The following is a 6632-nucleotide window of genomic DNA, read 5'->3' as shown; positions in this document are numbered from 1 at the left end:
CTCGCCACTCGAGGGGCTGAAAGAAGCTTGCTTCTCACGCCGAGTGGAGGCGCTGCGGACGCGCAGCAGGGCCGGGTCCGGAGAGGCTGCCGGGTGTGCCCTCCGCCCGTCCCCTCGCGGCGCCTCCAGTCGCCACCTCTGCGCGACCCCGCCCCGCGCCCGCCCGGCGCATCCGCACGCCGCGTAGCCCGCCGCTCGGGCCGCACACTCACGCGCGCGCGTCCCCGCCAGGGGCCTCACCCACGCCCCGCGCCCCTGCCCGCAGCCTGGTGTCCCACCTGGCCTCGCCACCACTCACCGCCTCCCGGCGCGCCCGGCCCCCAGGCCCGGCCCATGCACAGCGCCCGCTGTGAGCCTCGGCGCCGCGGAACCCGGGCGCTGCCCGCCGCCGCCAGCCTCGCCCCGGCGCAGCCTCGCTCCGGAGCAGCGCCCCTCGTGGCCACTCGCGGAATTGCGCAGCGGGAGGGCGCGGAGCTGCGGGAGCCGCCGCCACGCAGGCCTCGGGGGCAGGGCCAAGCGTCCGGCCCTGCGCCCAGCACCCTCCTGCGCCTCGCCTCCCACCCTGTGGCCGGGTCCCGCAGGCCAGGTGTGCCCCGCCACGAACATCAGGCGCCGTCCTCCCGAGCGCGGTTCCTGCGGACTCCGCACCCACTTGCCTCCGCCGCCCCTCACCCGGGGAGCCTCTGGCGCCCCTCAAGGCCGGACCCTGGGCGCTCCCCTGGGCTCTCCTCCTTCTACCATGGCCGGAACTTCCGTTGTCTGTGTCCTGAGTCCCGCTGCACACGGTGGGCCTCTAGGGAGCCTGCACGCACACCCCACGCCAGCCCGCGGCCCCCCGCGAGGGAGGGAGGGAAAGCCCAGGAAACTGGCCCCCGGGGAGGGTGGACCAGCACTGCGAAGACACGGAGGATAGCGCTTTGCCGTTCGCCTTCAGAAAGGGAGAGGGGGCTTGTCAGGATGCAGTGACCTTCGTCAACTGGTTCCACCTGGACAATAAAAATTTCCTGGTTTGTCCCTGTGGGGATGTCGGGACATCTGTCCTCTACTTCTGTCAGGACTTGCCTGATGAGATGTGGCGGGAAACCCAACCAACTTGCATAAGCAAAAAGAATGTATTGGCTCACGGAGCAGGAAAAGCCAAGGTGTGCCGCTTTCAGGAGTGGCTAGATCCAGGTGCTAGGGGCCCACCTCCCCCATCTCCCAGTCCTTCGGTGGCAGCATGGCCCGCAGCAGCTGTGGGTTGACACCCTCAGAAAGGGCGCATCTACCTGATCGTCGCAAGGAGAGCCCAGGGCTGGCATGCGCAGGCTCGGGGGAGCCCAGCTCGGGCTATTTCGCAGCCCCAGAGTGAGGGTGACAGGGCTGGGTGTTGCCGCACTGCAGCTGGGGCTGCCACTGGCTGTGTCAGCCCCGAGGGTGGAACAGGGTGCTGCTCCAGGCATGCCCTGAGGGTTGTTTCCAGAAGAATGGATAGGGAAGAACAACGGAATCCAGCCCATTTGTCACACCGTCGGGGAAACTGAGGCCTGGAGGGAGCAGGCACCTGCCTGGGGCGCACAGAGGTCTTAGGATCGATGTGGGTTGGGCAGTGTCACCCGAAAGACCACCAGGATGGCTGAAGAGCAGAAAGGAGAGCTGTGTTGGTGTTATCAGTTTGAAAGCCAGGAAGAGACAGTCTCTGGCACGGACCAAAGGTGCTCTCTCTCGGAAGAGGGCGAGGGCAGGCCGGTTTTGTGCCCCGTGGGTCTGTGCAACACAGTGGAGTCGCACACATTCAGCAGGCGTGGGGTAGGACAGCGCTTGGCACAGCGGCTGAAACACCAGCGTGGCCTTGTCCACGGCCGCAGCTGGAGGTCCCACAGGGTGAGTGAGCAGGGCTATGCCCAGGGACTGGGGAGATGGCTGTGTCCCCTGAGGTCCCCCTTGTCCTCTCCCTGTTAGGCCTGAGCTGAGGATGTGGCATGTGCTGCCGCGGGTGTGACTTAGAACCTGGGGGCAGGTGTGGAGCTCTGCTTGGAGCTGTCCCAGTTCTGGGGGATGCTGGTGGCAGCACTGCGGCCTGACCCTGGGACACGTTGGCCACTCCCCACCAGCCCAGCTTCCTTCTTCACTGCAGGGCACTGGGACAGAGACTGAGCGTCCGGAGGCCCCCACCACCACCCAAGACATCCACCTTGTGGACGTCTACTGAGGCCCATGTGCACCGGGCGCCATGGCGGGCCCTGGGATGCAGCGGCGAGCAGGACACGCGTCCCTCCCCCGCAGAGCGCACAGTTTAGAGGGGGGAGGCTGAGAACTAACCATGCCGGCGGGAGAATAGACCCGCCTGGCAGAGGGCGCCGGGTGTGGAAGGAAGGGCTCAGGCAAAGCCTCCTCCACTCGGGCAGTGAGGAGCCAGCCCCGAAGCCGGTGGGAGGCGCTGGGCAGAGGGGTTGCAGGGCAAGGCCTGTGACCAGCACGGACTTTTTGCGGGAAACAAAGGAGGCTGGAGAGTGCTGGGAGCCAGGGTGGAAGGGAGCAGGTCCCCTGGGGCTCCAGGGCAGAGGAGCTAGATTCTGCCCTCTGGGTCTGGCCTTGGGGGCAGGCGTGGCCGGCAGCGCCCCCAGCAGGAGGGGCGTCTTGGCCTCTCCCAGCACCCCTGGCCCCTGCCTCGGTTGCCCCTGGGCCAGATGGCAGCTGACACACATGCGTGTCTCTGGGAGCTCTGAGTTTGTCCCCTGCTCAGCACTGGGTTGGTGGGGCCGGGGTCATTGTCCACTGAAAGCCACTGAGGGAGAGGCAGTGGCAGGATCCCAGCAGGAGGTGGGCGGGAGAGGTGAGGACAGGGGACGGGGCAGGCCTGAGGGCTGTTTGTGGGGGAGCCACAGGGCTGGGCGACGGGAGGATGAGGAGAACGTGTGGGAGGGACGCGGCGCTGAGGGCTGGCAGGGGCGGTGGGGCGCCTTTCCCGGGGGGGCCGGGCGCCCCTGCACAGCAGGCAGGGTCTGCTGAAACTGGGGCCAGGGGGACTTGGGGCCATCTGCAGGTGGCTGGACTTGGGGTTCAGAGTGTGGTGTGGGCCCTGGGGGGAGGGAAGCACAGCCCCGGGTTCCGGCGGTGGCAGACACAGGCAGGACACCCGCGCGCCTCCGAGCCCTCGCAGCACACCTGCGCCCTGCTCTTGGCACCGCGGCAGCGGGTGGCTCAGGAAAGGCTGGCGGCTGCGAGGATGCGGAGCAGGGTCACCGTAAAGTCGGAGAACAGCGAGGACAGAACTGGCCAACGCGCTTTCTCAGCACAACCCACAGCTCTTGTATTCCTGGGGCTGCAAAAACTCTCCCGTTGTTAACACGACAAGGGCAAACCTCCAGGAGAAAGTCCTCACACAGCCAGCTGCCGGTGGAGGTCACAATTATGCTTCATAGGACAGGGCCCTGCCTGCCCGGAGTCTGGGCAGAGACTGGGGAGCAGCAAGAGGGACAGCAGGGGTACGTGTGCCTGTGCACGTGTGTGTGCACAGCATGTGTGGTGGTGGTTCTATGCAGGTGCATGATGTACGTATGTGCAGCACGTGTGTATGTGCATGTAGCGTGTGGTGCATGTGTGTGGTTCTATGTGCATGAGTGTGTTGTGTGCATGTGTGTGGTGTGCATGTGTGTAGTGTGTGCATGTGTTGTGTGCATGTGTGCGCACAGCAGGTGAGGTGGTGGTTCTATGCATGTGCATGATGTACGTATGTGCAGCACGTGTATGTGCATGTAGCATGTGGTGCATGTGTGTGGTTCTATGTGCATGAGTGTGGTGTGTGCATGTGTGTAGTGTGTGCATGTGTGTGGTGTTGTGTGCAACTTTATTTTTGCCTCTGCCCCCAACAGTCAGCGGGGAGCGACAGGTTAGAAATCCAGATGGAGCCCGTGGCTTTTCCAGTCTGTCGCAGGAAACAGAAAACTCCGTGATCAGTCTGAGTCAAAAATCCAGTCTCAGTTCAGTAATTCCAGTGCCCAGTGCCGTGTCACATCCAGCGTGCTAAATTCATGGAGTTCAGTCTTCCGCCTTCCCTGCCTGGGGCACTCAGCAGCCGGGACGGGGCACAGGGTGCTCCTCCCCTTCCCCGCACTATGCTTCCGTCCCTCCTGCCCTTTTCACTAGCTTGGCTTTATCTCACGAGGGTCCAAGTGGGGAACAGGAGCTGAGGAAGGGCAGGAGAGTTCTGGACTTGACCTGCCCGTCATGAGATGGAGCTGGCCCTCCCATCTTGGAGGAGCTGTTTCCCAGGACCCCACTCCTGGTACCAAGTGGGGCCACCAGGCAGGGTCCAGTCAGGGAAACAGGACACACAGTAGGTATTTCAACCAAGAACCAGATGTAGCGACTTGGTTAAACGCAGGTGGAAGACTTCCAGAGCAAGGAGAAAACGGAGGTAACAAAGAAATCGGTATACGAGGCAGCTACTACCCTCTAGGGGTTAAGGAGTAAAGGGGAGAATAGTCTGGCCTTATCAGCACCTAAAAGTTCGCAGGAAGGCCCCATGGGGGTGGGAGCCCAACCTGTGAGGAGGGGCACGGCCGCTGCAGGGGCTGCAACCTGGGCAGGTGTGCGGGACCCCGCGTGTGGCTTAGGGCTCTGCCATTGCCCTCTGACCGGGCTGGGCTCAGGGCGAAGAGCTCCCTGTCCACACCCAAGATCTGTGTGCGCAAGTCAGCGGCCTCCTGTGGCTCCGCTCCCCTGAGCACACGAAGCATCGGGGAGCTGCATCCGGAAAGGACTCTTGACACGGCGCCTGCCGGGCCGGGCTCCTCGGAGAGCTTCGTAGAATGTTGTGCTCATGGCATTTTCTTGGCAGAAGGTCACACGTGTCATTGGCTTCTCACAGATGTTTCAACTAAAGAGAGGGAAGAGTGAGATTCTCAAGAGCGAGCCGCGGCGCAGGGTCAGGACAGCTCCTCGCTGCTGTACGGTGTGGGCTCAGAGGCAGCGATTCTGGATTTCCCTTCCGGCTCTGACACCGCGTAAAAGAACAGGAAGCGGCACACACTCTTGCTCCCAAGGGCCCCCGGGCCCCGAAGCCTTGGTCCCCCAAACTGTCGCGGAGCGTGCCATCCCCAGGCCAGCTGCCAAGGCTGTGCCGGGCACAGCCCTCTCACATCGTGGCCACACTCAGCTGCAAGGAGCTGTGACTTACCACTCTGTCACTGCTATTACCGATTCTGTCACCAACTCTCCTGATTAAAAACAAAAAACATCAAAGAACCGCCTTATTGTCAAAGGTAACCTTACGCTTAAATTCGCACAAGTAGCCACAGAATCATCAGGACAACATTAAGTGGCTAATTATGGAGTTATGTTGAAATATTAGCACCCTCCCTCCTCCCCCAAACCCCATCCCACCTCTGCGTGCTATTTCAGTCGATAAATAAAAGTATTTTAGTGCTGCCTACAGTTAAATAGGGAAGGGGGTAAGATGGAGAAATGGAACCCAGCCTGATACGAGAAACATCTTCCTTCTCTAGAGGCCTTTAAAAACAAGACTGAACTCATATATCTCGAAAGATTCTAGTCCTTTTAAACAGAGAAAAGACAGTGAGCCACTGAGAGCCCTTCTACACCTGTGGTTTCAGCTATCTAACATCCTAAAATGCCTCAAAAAGAAAACTGAGATGAAAGTGGCTTCTCCCAGGCACAGAACCACAAGCACAGAAGTACCTTTAACAGTTTTAAGTAATATAAGTAAAGATCCACCGGTGAGTTCTCCTGGCCACACCTCATGAGAAAACAATTATACTAACACTCCAAATATTTGATTTTGAACTTGCATGTTTTTGATGTCAAAACTTATTGCCATTGCTTTCGAAAACTTAGATTCAGGAATTTACAGAATATTCTCAGTAAGAGAACTAACAGAGAAATATTTTTGCCTCTCAATGTAGAAACACTAATATTGACTGGAATCAGGACGTCCAGCGGCTGCCCATGTTCATGTTAAGTTTGTAGTCAGAGATGGCGATGCATAAATACACAGTCAACTGTCACTTAAAAACACACAAAAATTGGACACGCTATATATTTCTCTTTTAAAACGTAGTCTGTATTATTTTCACCAATCAAAACACACATAATATATTTTATTAAATGTATTCTGTATTATTTTCACCAATCAAAACACACATAATATATTTTATTATAAAACATTAGGCAATGTTACTTTTGAGATATGCAGTCTGAAAGGTCACACTTGTATTTATTACCAGTATGAAATACCGGAGAGTTACATTGAAATCAACCAGACGGACTCATGATTATATGGCATTAAATCTGGTCACAGCAGCACCCGGCTCGGTGCTTCTGCATGGGCTCCGGGCCTGCGGAGGGCTTTCTCCTTTTAGCACTGGGCTCTGAGTTCCGCACCCCAAAGATCAGAGCAGCGCCCCGTTTCCAGCTCCAGGCCCAAAGCTGACTCAGTGTGCGCAGTGGTGTTTCTAGACTGCCCTCCTGCCCTGACAGAACTCTGTCTGCTCTCCGGAACCTACACTTGAAATTAAGACCCAGACACAGGGAAGACAGTCATTTCCTTTTTGACTGAAAACTAAGCCAACAAATGAAACAAACCTAGTCCAAATTCCAGGATAATAATAAATTACCTGGTTTATAAAAAT

This window comes from Propithecus coquereli, unplaced genomic scaffold, assembly GCF_000956105.1.
Source record: "Propithecus coquereli isolate 6110/MARCELLA unplaced genomic scaffold, Pcoq_1.0 Scaffold689, whole genome shotgun sequence".
In the NCBI taxonomy this organism is placed as follows: domain Eukaryota; kingdom Metazoa; phylum Chordata; class Mammalia; order Primates; family Indriidae; genus Propithecus; species Propithecus coquereli.
This window is presented reverse-complemented; position numbering follows the sequence as displayed.